This window comes from Rhinolophus ferrumequinum, chromosome 9, assembly GCF_004115265.2.
Source record: "Rhinolophus ferrumequinum isolate MPI-CBG mRhiFer1 chromosome 9, mRhiFer1_v1.p, whole genome shotgun sequence".
Lineage (NCBI taxonomy): Eukaryota > Metazoa > Chordata > Mammalia > Chiroptera > Rhinolophidae > Rhinolophus > Rhinolophus ferrumequinum.
The window spans coordinates 71826521-71842545 of NC_046292.1; the positions used below are offsets into that span (position 1 = coordinate 71826521).

Consider the following 16025-nt stretch of genomic DNA (forward strand, 5'->3'; position numbering starts at 1 on the left):
TCCTCTGACAATTATGTGATATTTCCTTTTCAAAAAGCAAATTCCACAATCCAGCAAATTCTGTAGATGATCTTCTCAGTTGCATTTGTGTTAACAGTTCGGCGGTGCAGTTGCCGCTTAATTATTCCACAGGCATTTTCTGTAAGCAGCACTTTCCTGATGAAAAGCCTAATGTGTTAAAAATCCCACAGATTTCAAAAATCCAATTTATTATCCAGGATTAACTACAACTAATAAGTTTTCATAAACTCCAGTTATAGGTATTTTTTTCCAGAGGGAAAATGGAATTTTAAGCCTTCTCTGAAGCTATAATCAAATATTATAAGACAAAGAAGAGTTACCATCATGTATATACAAAATCTAATAGCTGCCGAAACTAAGACTAACTTATATTCCAAAGACAAAAATGCCAGATATCAAGAGAAAAATCATAGCATTATTACCAAAAGAAAAATATTTTTGTTAGTCACTTAACAAGTTATGAAATCTGTGGTAGATATTTCTTACAAGTTTGATGATCAGAAGGAAGGGTGGCTGGCAGGGGACATTGATCACTGATAATACCAAGCAGCCTTGGATAAGTGTCCATAGAACTTGACTTCTTATTTGACTGGAGGGGACTAGCTTATTAAAATACAGGTATGCAAGAGAGACTGATTGGATAGATTAGTAAAAGCTGGGCAAGAGCAACAAATTGATGTCATTTTTAAAGGAAATGAAACCAGGTAACAAAAGGTGAGAATTATTTTCTTCTTTGACCCCATTAGTAATAAAGTTGGGATTCTCTCACTCGTGTGGGTGGCATGAGTTGCTTATTAGTTCAGGGCTTAGAGTCATTCTCTTTGGTTCTGGTGACCTTTCGTTCTACATCCTAAGCAGCTATGTTATAAATATCATCCACAACCAACTAAGAGTGTGGAAAAATGACTGTCAGGTTCCATTGTAGTAACCTCCATTATAGTAAGAACAACTCTGAGCATGTGCCCTAGTGGTGATCCTCGTTGAACAATACCTACCGTTAAGTACCTACTGAGTGCCAGGAACTGTACTAGGCACTTTTATCTCACAACCCTGTGAGATAGGTCTTGTCATTCCCACTTTGTAGACAGGAAGAAAGTGAGCTCACGTGGGTGAAACTACTTGCCCAACATTGTGCCACCAAATAAAGGAGTTGAGATTTGAATACAGGTGTGTCTAACTTCAAAGCATAGGAGTGATCTGAGGTAAGAGTATTAAAGGCAAAAAACCCCAAACAAACCAAAACAAAACACCCAACCAACTATTAACACAGGGAAGGAAAGAAATGCCATGTAGAAAGGAAATGCAGTCATCCTCTACTACTTGGCTCAGCTGTAAATGACACTTACACTCTGTCAGGCCATTCCTACTTAAACTTCTTTGAGCTGGTTTCCCATCACCTAAATGGTTCACGTTGTAACTTTAGTCAAAGGGCCATGAAGAAGGGTGTGTGTTGTGTGTTTGTAAAAATATGTGCAAATTGGCCAAGTAATTTATCTGTGCCTGAAAAGCAGATCAGGTTTCAGAAGTAAATGTTGAGGCTTCTGCTGGGAGATAATTCTCCATGGAGCTCTTGTGTTTCTGCCTGTCCCGTGAGCAGAAGCACTGATTGTCTTCGTTCTGGACTCTTCCAGGTTGTTTGGAGAGTGAACAGCCTTGAAAAACAGGGGTAGTGACTTCTCTGGAGCAATCATTCTCAACTGGAGGCGATTTTGTCTCCAAGTGGGATACTTATATGGCAATTTCTGGGGACATTTTTGCTTGTTATAACTGAGGGCATCTAGTGGGTAGTAGCCAGGAATGCTGCTAAAATACCGGGGTGCCAAAAAATGTATACACATGACTTGTATTCATCTTTTGTTATCGGTATATATTATTACAATTTTAATACAGTTTTTTCCTCTCTTAAAATGTGCATACATTTTTTTTTGGCACCTTCTATATATTGTAATGAACATGACAGCCCCCCCACACACAAAATTATCCAGTCTAAAATGTCAATAGGGCTGAAACTGAGAAACTGTGCTGTAGAGCAAAGGCCAGATTTGTTTATTGTCCAGTATAATAAAGATGTTGTCTCCATATGGTGCAAAAGTCAGGCAGGTTTACCACTCATGGTAGGAGATCTGGTGCTATTGCCTTGTATACTCAAAACTAGTTGAAATGGTAAATTTTAAGTTACGTATATTTTACCACTATAAAAATATTTGGAAAAGAAAAAGATTTGGGTTCTTTAAGCTTGGGGTTCTTCTCCTGAAATGCAGGCCAGTGTGTGTATCACTTAGCCTCCTTCACATTGCCCTGGGGAGTGGGTACAGGTGGCAATTCTCTAGCTTCTGACATTGTTGTGAGTGATCAAGTCCTCTGTCTCTGACCCTGGAGTATTGTGTCTCCTACCAGCATCCTCGAAACCAGCTAATGTGTTACCTTGCAGGTAGGGTACGATTTCAGACCTTTTGTAGTCCTTGGTAGTCTCTACTGGCATCAGCTAGCATGTGTGTTTGTGTGTGGAAGTGTGTGTAATGGGGCATTGTGGACAAATTCCAGCCAAGAAAGAGTTTGAACTTTGTCCCAGGGTCCAGACTCTTTTCAGTTTTCAGAGACAAGTTAAAGCTGCTTCCAAACTCATGGGAAACTGAATAATGTCACATTATTTTATATATTCAGGAAGACCAGAGTAAATATCTTTTCTTAGGGGACTCTGTAGGTCTAGTAAGAATTTGGTACTCTTTTAAAAATTAATTTCTTTTGCATTTACGTTCCAATTCAATCAGGTTGTCCATAAGCAGTGCCTGATTAATACCTATGGCTACACCCTGGCACTCACTACCTATGTGTCAATATGCTTCATTTATAAAATGGCGCTTTTCCAAGCTCAGGAGGTAAGTCTCATGACTGGTGCATTAAGGAAACTATCCCTAGTAAGTGAGCACCAGGCAGGAGAATCTACCATCTCAGAAGCACAGGCAAATAAATAACTATAAAATAGGTAAATAAGCAGTGATGTTTTAGAATTTGTTCCATTAGACAGAAGAGAGCAGAAGATGGAGACAGTAACTCTAGAGTGGTTTTGGTTTGTTGTGTAGCTTTCCCCATCAGTTTGTAGTTGATCTTGTGTAATAAAATAATGAAAATTGCAAAATGTTTTTATGCTAAGTAGTTTCATTGAATAGCATTTAATTAAGCCAGTGCCATGAACACTGAAACAGTGAAAGCTTTTATTTATCTTTTAATTGGAGGTTGTGATATATACTATTTCCTTATTTATGTATTGATATATTTATTTAAAACTTCTTAATCGAAGTTACACATATAATATTTTTAAAAGTCAGCTAGTTCAACAAAGATGATAGCAAAAATGGCGCCCTCCTGCCCTACCTCTCCCCACCTGGATTCTTTCTTCACGGAGGTAACTGATTTGAATGAAGGTTGCTATTTCTCATGGAATACACTTCTATATTTCTAAACCATGCATCCTGCCCACCCCTCCATTTTAATATCTGTGAGACTTTGGGTCTTACAAATGATGGCATGTTATGACTTAATTGGCTTTTTTATTGTTTCATTCTAAGTACATAGAATAATGGAGATCCTTTTAATTGGTGACATCTCAAATTTGATAAAATATATTTCCTGACTGTATTTTTCAAATTCAGATATTATTTATTAACATATCTCTAATGACTATGGAAGATGATTATTTAGATCTCTTACCAGCCCCTTTCCGCCCCTCCTGCCCAAATAAGGCCATGTGCGCAAAAAACCACATACACATGTCTTTCCCCTTCTTCCTTTCCATTATAATTTTTCAATTACAGTTTACATTCAGTATTATTTTATATTAGTTTCAGGTGTACAGCATAGTGGTTACACATTTATACAATTTACGAAGTGATCCCTGCAATAAGTCTAGTACCCACCTGGCACCATACATAGTTATTACAATATTATTGACTATATTCCCCATGCTGTACTTTATATTTCTGTGACTATTTTATAACTACCAATTTGTATTTCTTAATCCCTTTATCTTTTTCACCCAACCCTCTTCCATCTCCCTCCCGTCTAGTAACCATCAGTTTGTTCTTTGTATCTATGAGCTTTTTTTGGTTTTGTTTGTTTGTTTATTTTGTTCCTTAGATTCCACATGTAAGTGAGATCATATGGCACTTGTCTTTCCCAGTCTGACTTATTTCACTTAGCATAAATAACCTCTAGGTCCATCTGTTTTGTAGCAGATGGTAAGATTTCATTCTTTTTATGGCCAAGTAGTATTCCGTTGTATACAGGTACCACCTCTCCTTTTCCAGACCTCTATTGATGGGCATTTAGATTGCTTCCATATCTTGGCTATTGTAACTAGTGCTACAGTGAACATAGCAGTGCATATATGTTTTCAAATTAGTGTTTTGGATTTGTTCAGATAAATATCCAGAAGTGTAATTTCTAGGTCATAAGGTAGTTTCTGTTTTTAATTTTTGAGGAACCTCCATACTGTTTTTCATAGTGGCTGCACCAATTGTCAATCCCACCAACAGTGCAAGAGGGCTCCCTTTTCTCAGCATCCTTGCCAACACTTGTTGATTTTCTGATGATAACCATTCTGACAGGTGTGAGGTGATATTTCATTGTGGTTTTAATTTGCTGTCTGCTCAGGTCCTCTGTCCATTATTTAGTTGGATTTGTGTGTGTGTGTGTGTGTGTGTGTGTGTATGTGTGTTGTGTTAAGCTATATGAGTCCTTTCTAAATTTTGGACATTAATATCTTATCAGATGTATCATTGGCAAATATCTTCTCCCATTCAGTAAGTTGTCTTTTCATTTCGTTGATGGTTCCCTTTCCTGTGCAGAAACATTTTAGTTTGATGTAATCCCATTTGTTCATTTTTCCCCCCTTTTGTTTCCCTTGCCTGAGGAGATGTATCAGAAAAAATATTGCTAAGAGCATTGTCAGAGAGTTTACTGCTTATATTTTCTTCTAGGAGCTGCATTGTTTCTACTCGTACATTTAAGTCTTTAATCCATCTTGAGTTTATTCTTAGATAAGGTGTAAGAAGGTGGCCTAGTTTCATTTTTTTTGCATGTATCTGTCCAGTTTTCCCAACACCATTTATTGAGTAGACTGTCCTTACCCCATTGTATATTTTTCCATTATAATTTTATAATATTTTTGGCTAAGTCAATATTTAATCTATATATTATTTTTTATTATGTAAGTATTATTATTAGTTGAGTCATGTAGAATACTCTGGTTACATTTCCATTCTTATGTAACCCTTTTTTCCTCCTCCCTATTTTAGTAATTGTTTATTTTTTTTAAATTTGCTTAGTTTTTGATGTAGTTATTACCAACCCATCTCCAAACTCTGCTAGAACTATTACCCTCTTAGTATAATTGAACATACACAGTGATAATGAAATTTCACATCTTTTAAGCTCTTCAATCTTAACCAGCTCCTCAAGCTGGTTAGCTGTTCTCTAGATCTGCTTTTCAGGGTTATCCTGGCATTTTTCTTCACCGTTATTTTGGAAATTTCCTTTGCTTCTCTAGTGGGTGGAACCCCTATTTCTTGGATTCTACATCTTCCTTTATCTTGGTTATACCTTCTTTTGTGGAACTCACCTCCAGGAGCCCCCTAAGAAAAGCTTCAGAGAGATGCTTTTTTTTTTTTTTTTTTTTAACTTTGCATGCCTGAGAATGTCTTTTTTCTCTACTCAAACTTGTCTGTAAGTATGACTAGGTATACAATTCTAGGTTAGATATAGTTTCTCTAAGAATTTTGAAAGCATTGCTCAGTTCTCTTTCCCATCTAGAATGGCAGTGGGAAAGCTTTGATGACATTGTTTCCTGCGTCTTTGTTAATAACCCTTTTCGCCTATCTGGAAGCTTTTAGGCTCTTTTCTTTGTTCCGGGTGTTCTGAAAATTTCTAGTTCTGTGCCTTGGTGGAGGTCTTTTTGCTTAATGGACTGGACGCTTAGTAGGCTTTTTTATTCTGGAAACATTTGTTTTTCAATTCTTGAAAAAAACATTGCTGAATTACTTCTTTGATAGTTTCCTTCTCTTCATTTCTCTACTCTTTCTGGAGCAGTAAATATTTGGACATAGGCCCTCTTACATGCATCCTATATTTGCTTTTGCTATCCATCTCTATGCATTTTTTTTCTATTTTCTCAAAAAATATTTAATCAGAAAGTGTCAGTGTTTATCTTCTGTTGATTTTATTCTAGTTATCGTATTTTTAATTTCTAAGAGCTTTCATATTCTCTGAATGCCCCTTTTCTATAGCATCCTATTCCTGTTTTATGGATGTGATATCTTCCCTTCACTCTCCAAGGATTAATCTGTGCTTTTAAACTTAAACTTAGCTGTCTTGTTAATTTTTTTTAAACATTGAAATATTTTAACATATGACACTATAAATTTAAGATGTATGTATGGTTAGATTTTAGAGTGAAGCGTTAGGGAAATTCTGTATGCACAGGCAGGGCTCCTCAAGTTGGGGGAGTTTCACTGTAGGGTGAATGGTTTTTGCCATTTCATTGGCAGACCGCCAATTTCAGTATTTGTGTTGTTCTTTGGGTTGTTCTATTTCCTTTGATTGGAGTCTTCCAACCTCTTGCCTTGGTGGTAGAAGCCTGGCTGTGAGCATTTTAGCCTTCTTACTATGGGAAGGGGGCTTGGGGACCTTGCTGTTAAATAGATTACTCCTCTTCGTTTCAGTACAGCACCCTTTCTCACCATCGTGCCTTGTGCTGGAGTCCAGCTTCTCTGTAGTTTACCTTCTTTTGAGAATAAGCCTCCTATATTTGTCAAGGGCAGGGAGGGGACCTTGTGAGTCATATGCTTCTTTTAAAGACATTAAGCCAATCCACCTATTTTTAGTCACACCACATCCCGTCTTCCAGAGACAATCCTCAAGCCTTCTATTGGGTTTTTAGCATGCCAAGGCTTGCTTTTGGGATTGCCCTCCCCTTCCTGCAACAATGGTCTGTTGTTGTTGACCGTACATCCATCGGCTTGACTGTTCCTTCAATTTTGTGGCTATTATTTCCTTTTCAGGCTTCTGTGCCTTTACAGGTTTATCCCTTTTTAAATTGCCTTTACTGAGAATTTAGAGGAGTATCAGAAGGGAGCTAAGGGAAAAGCAAACACACACACATTTGTTCAATCTGCTGGGTTTCACCATAAATCATTTTCACACTAATTCCTCTCAGGGAAAATAAATTGTCTTCATAGACTCTATACTAGGTATGGTCAACTGGTAGCCTGTGACTAAATCTCCTCTGAGACAATCTTTGGCTAGCACAGGGCTAAATACCTAAATCTCTTTAGTAGGCATTGTATTCTTCAGTTGACGACAGGCCATAGACTCCCCATTACCAAACACCTGTCCTGAATTCACATGTAGTTATTTGTCCAGCCCCTGGTGGCATTTGAGTATGTGATTACCGGCCTACACATATAGAGCATCATGCCATTTTAAAGAACCTGCCGCCTAGAGGCTATAACTGGAAGCAGAAGTTTTGAAATCCAAATATGCCCATTGACATAGTTTGTTCCCCGTTCCCTGACTTGGTCACATCACGTCCTCTACTTGCTACTGACGGAGAATCAGCAGTTCCTCCCAGCTTCTCTTATGAAAAGCAAGCTAAATGGAAAGCTTGTTTGTATTACTTTTTCATAGTAATAAAATACTATACAGATAGATAAAGGAGGCTGCTTCCTCTGACCAGACCTCTAAATCTACTTCAATGAAACATATTTATTAAAATAAGAATTATAAAATGTTTACAACCGGAAGGGAAGCTAGTGCAAACTCCTCATTTTGCCATTGAAGAAACAAAGCCCCATAGCAAGGAATGCCGTTTGTTTTCCCACAAAGACACAGCTATTGATGGGGAGTCCACACAGGCGCCCAGGGCTCCTGGCTTCCTGTCTGGTACTCTTTCTGAACACCTCAATGAAGGCAAGTGGGGGAGATTAGGGATTTTTTATTATTCCACAAACAGCAATATATTTCATCTGTGTGGACGGCCACTCAACCTTCACTGCCTTCCCCGAAATAAAAGGAATTAGGCACAAAGAGTATTTTCACCATTTTTTATTTTCAAGTCATATCGTCTTAGTGAATGATATTCATGTTTGGAGCTATAAGCCTCACACACAGATGGGAGAATGAAGATGAAGATGATCTGGCTCTGAATTTCTGTGTGCATAGTCAACAAGGCTTTTTGTGACATCACGTTTGTAGATTTGTGTTTAAATGATAGAAATGGTGATAAACATTTAAGTGCAGCCCTCAGGGATTTCTGCTGTAAGTGAAATCAAATTAGTATTTACTTCTAAAGTGAGGAAACTTAATGGGGAATTTTTTTCTAATGATCACTGAATATTCTCATGCTAATATAAGTTTTCAATGTATTATATACCTTTTCATATGGGTGTTGCAGGAACTTGTGGAACTTGAATGGGCCTGGTGAGCCAGCTTTCAGCTGATAGGGCTTCACGCTACTTGTGTCCTTACAGGGTCACATCTGTGAGAGACTTCAGACCGTATCTAAACCTTTCTCCCCTCTCTGTGAAAGTAAGCCTCTGAAAGCTGAAAACAGGAAGCAGTGCTTTGCTATCATGAAAAATTGAAACTGATTATTTCAAGACACCTCATTCAACTTGGGTAGGAGATGATTTTAGTTTCCATGGCAATAGAAATAAAAACAAGTGCAGTAACTTCTGTACTTTGAACATGTATGCCTGAACTCTGCCTTAAAATCCACAGAAACGCTTTCCACCTAAAGCCTGTAACAAATCCTCAACTCTTAACCAAATTTCAAATGTAGCAAATGTTACATAGAGAAGTGGACATCTAAGGTAGTCTTTTCATTTTTTAATTTATTTTTCTTTTTGGTTCTGATCTCCAGTTTCTAGGTCTAGTATATTTCAGGGAGAGAGAGCGGATAGGCAGGCATGGGGAGAAGTGTAGGTTGGTTAGGTAGGATACCTTGACTAGAAAGTTCTAACTTGTGTTATTATCTCAGATAGCAAAGGTCTGAAATACTGAAATATATTCCTCAGGAAATTCTGATGGAAATATAAAAAAAATCAACAATTTACTTAAATGTGGGTGGGACATTAGCTGTTTTTGTGCTTTTCCCATTTCTAATTTTTGGGGCCACTGATAATGTCAAAGGTGTGAGTTTAACGTGGAAATCTTTTGAGCATCCCCATCTGTCTGTGAAAATACCTTCCAAATAATTGATGTTTTTGATATGTTGTGGCTTATTTCCATGTGATTTCCATATTCCATCTTCTTTCCTCTTATCACTCAGGTATCCTGAGTTAATCTCAGTAACTGCATGCGTATTCTCTAGGAAACCTGAATACTTATGGTTTCCCCTGAGCTGTCCCCACAAGGATGTATCCAGTGACAGGAGCTACCGGACCTTTTCTGTCTTGCCATACAAATCAACCATTTTCTCAGACTGTCCATCACAAAATAATACACATGTAGGCAAACTCAGACAAAGGCACCTGAGATGCCAGTGCTGGTGTCAGGTTAAGGGGGAAATCTGGTGTAACTTTTAAAATAATATCAACAGCAATCACTTAGGATAAATAATGTGCTTTTTAAAAGGTGAAAGTCTCAAAAAGGGAAAAGACCTCATAGAGTTATTTAAAAACCCTCTATGTTTAAGGGTACACATTATCTGTAATTGTACATATATGTGTAATGTGTCTGTTAGTCTAGCTGCACTCTGGATGTTCTTCTGTCAGAGAGGTTGTGAGGCCGGAATCAAGTAGATGACTTCTGCAATCACTGTTGTATTATTATACACTTCAATTTAGTGCGTATATAGGATAGAGTATAATGAATATCCTTTCTTAACTCCAGTGAAACATAAGAACTGTGCTTTCTACAAACTGTAGTATTACACAATTACTCATAGGCATGAGTTACTCCTAAAATTTCAGGATGGATGTACTCTTTGGAGAAACAATTTCTGACTAAAAATTGGTTCTGTTCAAATTTTAGTCACAGACTGACTAAAATTTGACATAAATGTCAGGGCAGAAGGTTTTAAGCATAGGTAAAAATACCTTCCTGAGTCATTGCCTTTGCAATTATGTGTTTCTTTTTTATAAGATGACTTACTAAACAGTGACACGGTGATGTAATTAGAATAAATCTAGTACTACTATCTTTATGGCCAAATATCATTCTATCAGCAATCAATCCTGTTTTCTCCCAGCTTTCAATAAAATTGATATATTTTTTTAAGATAAAAATACAATCTTCATTTAGAGGCATTATTACAATTAGAAATTTTAACCAAAAATGCTTTTTTGAAATTGCGTATTTATGGCCATCTTGTTTTATATGGGGTTTAGAGCTTTACCATGTAAAGCGTTATCTGGGGATTAGCAGTACCCAAGAGCTATTAGAAATGCAGAGGCTCAGAACTGCTGACTCAAAATCTGCATTTAACAGGATCCCCAGATGATGGAGAAGCACTGGCTTAGAGGACACTAGGCTGGAAAGAACTACTTAACATAGTATTGAGTTTGGGGTATTGCTCTGTACATTATCTTGGGGAAATAGTTATTACAATGTAGCGGTCAAAGAAGAGTCCCTATCCCTTTATGAATTTTGGACATGTCTGTGGGATTTTGAACAAGTTTACCTAACTCTCTATGTGTCAGTTTTGTTTATCTGAAAATTTGAATACTAAGTGTTTACTTCAAATAATGGTTGTGAGGTTAGTTTAAATATGATTATGCATATGAGGTACAAAGAGCACAGTGCCAGATACCTGGACAGTGTGCAATAAATGCGAGGCTGTCATCATCATCATCTCCACTTTCCCGAGAGCACATAATTATGCTGGCTTTTATTTGTGGGAAGCAGGTTTGTATTTAATTTAAGACAACACTGTTAACAATAGTATGGTAAATATGGTGATGGACACAAAGATGAACAAGTAAGAGCCCTTTCTCTAGAAACTTCCGTAGAGCCAAGACTTCTATTTCCCCATTATTCCGTAATCATTCCTAATCTTGTTTTTGGTGTCTACTTCATAGCAATTCCTGTTCACTATTTTCATATCACACATAAATAGAGAATAACTGCACACTGTGGTTAGAGTGTAGTAAAGAAGTTTGACAAGTGTGAGGAAGACACAATTGCCTGAAGGAGCCAAGAAGGCTTACTGGAGAAGGTAAGGTGGGTCTAACAGAGGGGAAGGAAGACATTCTGTCTAGGAACAGAGTTAATAACATAGTATGGTGCCGAGGGAACAGCCAAGGCTCTTTTCAGCTACTTCCACAGAGGACTCACCCTCTCTTTGCCTCTTCCCTCAATATTGCCCTCTGGGAAGGGCTGAGTTGGCCTTCCTGCTTTGCCACCTCCAGCCAGCCCTCTTTCCTTTATAAGGAACCCAACTTCCCCAGTCTGTGCCCAAGGGCTTTTTAAGGAAATTGAGGGGAGGGGAGACAGAGAGAGGGGAAAGAATGTGAATATAAATATGAATGTGTGTGGTGTTTGAAGAGCAGCCATAACACACTGTCACAGACTGGATGGCTTAAACAACAGGAATTAATGTTTTTATTGCTTTAGAGGCCAGAACTTAGAGATCAAGATGTCATCAGAGTGGGTTTCTTCTAAGATCTCTCTCCCTGGCTTAGAGATTGTGTCTTCTGCCTGTGTCTTCACATAGTCTTTACTCTGTACGTGCCTGTGTCTTTTTCTTACAAGGACATCAGTCATATTAGATTAGGGCCCACTGTAACGACCTTATTTGTAACTTAATTATCTCTTTAAATTCACATTCTGAGGAACTTACTGGGAGTTGGACTTCAGCATATACATTTTGAGAGAACACAGTTCAGTCCCGATCAGTGAGAAAAAGGGGTTTGTCTCTGATTAGATGTTGCCTGATAGGTCAAAGAATAATATTCAGGGAACAGAGTTAGCTTTTAGAGTCTGTGTCTGAAAGAGAGATGATCACCAATTATTAGAAAAGGGGCAAGCAGAGACGTGAAGTCCAGCTCAGCTCAGCCAGTGCTTCTGCCGCACTAGACCAGTAGTCATATATTAGGAGTGGACTTATTAGGTGACTAGTTACCATGGTGAACAGTTTGCAAACAATCAGGACCCACTGTCTTTTAATTGGAACCTTTGTTGACTTTATTTTTTATGACACAGATGGAAGATCTTGTCACCTACTGGTCCTATGCCCTTTGGCAAGTTGCTTGACTTTTCTTCAGGCTGTTTCCCACTCTGTACGATGGGGATCATGATGCCTGCTCTTCCACTTGGGAACATGTAGTGAGAAAGGAGATACGAAAGTGCTTTCAGAAGCAAAATGTGATACGTAAATGCCTGTCATTATTAAACCCCTAGCTGACGGCTGCCTACCTGTCATTCCCACTGAAAACAAAGTTGTGTGTTACCTAAGTCCAAATATTAATTTGTGGAAGCCATCCTTGTTTGGTATCTCTTTCTGGCACATTTGTATTACTTTTGAGACTGGATAGCAATTCAGAAACAAACAAAGGTATTGAATAATAAATTTGTTTTTCAGGAACTTGGAAACCAAGAATAAACACAACTAAGACCAATGATAGTTAGTTTATGTAAATCACACCTAACCGTCTAATGAACCAAAAGTTGAACATTAATCTGCATTTTAATTGTGTTAACTGTTAAGAGCAAGACAATAGCTAAGTGTCTTGATATTATTTTGTGTTTGTTTTCATGAGATTCAGACGGTATACTGCTCTAAGTAGCCTACTATGTTACAATTTCATTAGTACAAATACTGTACTATAATATTTCATCAGACAACCTCTCAACTTCTTTCATTCAATGGCAAGAAAAATGGAGTAACAGCAATTTTATACACACACACACACACACACACACACACACACACACGGTGCCAAAAAAAAATGTATGCACATTTTAAGAAAGGAAAAGACTATTAAAATCACACTGATGGTAACCACTTTGAGCACCTCTTATAATTGCAGAAGTCACATGTGACTTTTATTCATCTTCTGTTATCAGTATATATTGAGTGTTACAATTTTAATACAGTTTTTTCCTTTCTTAAAATGTGTAAACTGGGGTGCCAAAACAATGTGTACACATTTTTAAGAGATGTTAACACTTTGGTCAACATTGTTCAAGCAGTGGTTCGCTATAATCAGAAGAGTCTGGACGCTGGTGGTAACCACTTTGAGCACCTCTTGTAATTGCAGAAGTCAAACGTGACTTGTATTCATCTTTTGTTATTGGTATATTATTTCTTAAAATGTGTATACATTATACATTTCTTTGGCACCCTCTGTGTGTGTGTGTGTGTGTGTGTGTGGTCTCTGTGTGTATAGCTTGTAATGGTCTTTTATGTGTATGGTCTCCTTTGGGCCTTACTGCAATCCTATGCGGTCTTTATTATCATCCTCAAATTCCAAAGGGAACCCACTTTGAGACCAGTGAGGTGAATTCTCTGGCCTGAAGCCGTAGCGTAGCCACTGCCTTTCCACTAGACCACAGATGCCTCATCCTGCACAGCATGTATTTTGCATTGCCAGCTGACATCTCCGTTGCAGAAAACATCAGAAAACATAAGTCTTGTCCAGGAACCTCCCAGTGATCTTCCTTGGGGATGAACACACTCTCTTGGGATCACAGGAGAATGGGCTTCTGTAGGGATGAGAGATGCAGTCATATGTGGAAGCTCTGCTTTTCTGCTTTACTGTAGAAGGGACACCCTGGAAAAAGATTTTTTTTCTTCTTGTTTCTCTTCCTCCTTCCTCCTTCCCTCAAACTGAATTTGCAGTTTCTTCCTTTACCTTTTCCTTTGGTACCCCTGCTCCTTTTTCCTCACATCCCCCAGCTCTCCCTTGTGATTGCTGTGTCTACTTTTCTTTATCTAAATTGTTAGACATCATCGGAATATTTGTAAGATTCTTTGAAGTGGAGGTGGAATATGGGCCACTGTACACATGACATCCTTTGCTCAATGAGCTAACTCTGGTGTCTGGCCAGCTGTGACTGTCACCACTTCGCTGGGCGGTCAGACAGGATCAGTTAAATAGGCAGAGGCTGAGAACTACTTGGGGATTTTGAGGAAATTAAATAGTTGGAAAGTTTTGGGTTATTTTTGAATGAAGGGGGGTGGGGAAGACATTATTAAAATATAATGTGGCTATCTAATAAGCATTTTTCTAGCACTTGCTATGTTTCAATTCTAAGTAACGCTGCTATTCTCAGATTTTTTTTATTAGTTCATTCATTCGGCTTTCTCATTCATTCAACACCACCACTGACCTCCTACCAAGAATCACCAGATATTTTGTGAAGGGAAGCTTTATATATCTGAGACATGCTAGGTGGCTGCCAACAGTCAAATTATGGAATAAATTACAGAATAAAGCAGGGCAATAACCTGAGGTTGGTTCCTCAGTTAAGTGGCACATTCTGTGGGTGTCTTAGTAGACACCAAAAGGTGGCCAGGTGGTTATATGTGGTGGTCAAGAGTTCAGGCATATGGCTTTAAAAAAAAATGAGTCTCATAACATAAAATAAACCATTAACTATCTTTTTTTTTAAATTAAAGTTTATTGAGGTGACAATTGTTGTTAAAGTTACATAGATTTCAAGTGTACAATTCTATAATACATCATCTATATATCATGTTGTGTGTTCACCACCCGCATCAGTTCTCCTTCCATCACCATATATTGGATCCCATTTACCCTCATCTGCCACCTTCCTCTCCCCTTACCCTCTGGTCACCACTAAACTATGTCTGTGTCTATGAGTTTTGTTTCTTCATTTGTTTTTCCTGTTCTTTTGTTATTTTCAGATTTATTCACCACATATCGGTGAGATCATACGGTTCTCGACTTTTTCTGTCTGACGAATTTTGCTTAGCATTATAATCTCAAGTTCCACCCATGTTGTCGTGAATGGCACTATTTCATCTTTTCTTATGGCAGAGTAGTATTCCATTGTGTATATATACTGCATATTCTTTATTCAGTCATCTGTCTGAGGACACTTTGGTTGTTTCCATGTCTTGGTCACTGTAAATAAAGCTGCAGTGAACAATGGAACACATATATCTTTATGGATAAATGTTTTCAGATTTTGGGGGTAGATATCCAAGAGATGCTGGGTCATATGGTAATTGTATTTTTAATTTTTTGAGGAGTGTCCACTTGCCTTCCATACTATCTTTAAATATACAATCCTGTGACATTTAGTACGCTCATAACGTTGTGCAACTATTTACCTCTATGTAGTTCTAAAACATTTTCATCACTCAGAAGGAAGCCTCATACCTACTCAGCAGTCATTCCTTATTCTCCCCTCTACTCAAGCCTGACAACCACTAACCTGCCTTTTGTCTTTATAGATTTACCTATTTTGAATGTTTCCTATAAATGAAATCATACAATATGTGACTTTCTGTGTTTGGCTTTGCGTATAGCTCTTTAGCTCTTGGCCTGACTCTCCGGGTAGAGCTGTGCTAGCTATGACAGAAGCGTAGTCCTGCCCTTGGCCTCCAAAGAATCCCATTCATCTGGGGGGTAAGTTCTCCTTCGTGAGAGGCTCACTGCCAGGGCTGGATGTCAGTTCTGGGTTGTGTTAGGGGTACCAGATTCCTCTTCGACAGATAGTTTTTCTATAGCAAGAGAAAGAAGAAGTATGCAACTCACTCATTCTGCCTCTTGTATTTCTCTTTATCCTAAAGAATAACTCCCTCCCACAGTGGGCACCCACCTTCTTGTAGAAGGGAGCGCTCTTTCTCTTTTTTGCAGGCCCTTACCATGATATAGATTTTATCTCTGTATGTGTGTGTATGGGTGTAAAAACCAGTGTTCCTTCTGGGGATGATTTGATTGATGTATACACTGGAAACATCTTTAATAATTCAATGCCTGCTTCAAAGGAGATTACACCAAAAAGCACATTGCTTTTCATTTATTCATTACAGCTCT

At 38.1% G+C, this 16025-nt stretch overlaps 1 protein-coding gene across 5 annotated transcripts in view; it reads left to right on the top strand.

Annotated features, from left to right (window-relative positions):
- Nucleotides 1–16025, top strand: part of DCDC2 (doublecortin domain containing 2) — a 166664-nt gene that overhangs the window by 137494 nt on the left and 13145 nt on the right. The gene's annotated exons all lie outside the window — the stretch shown is intronic.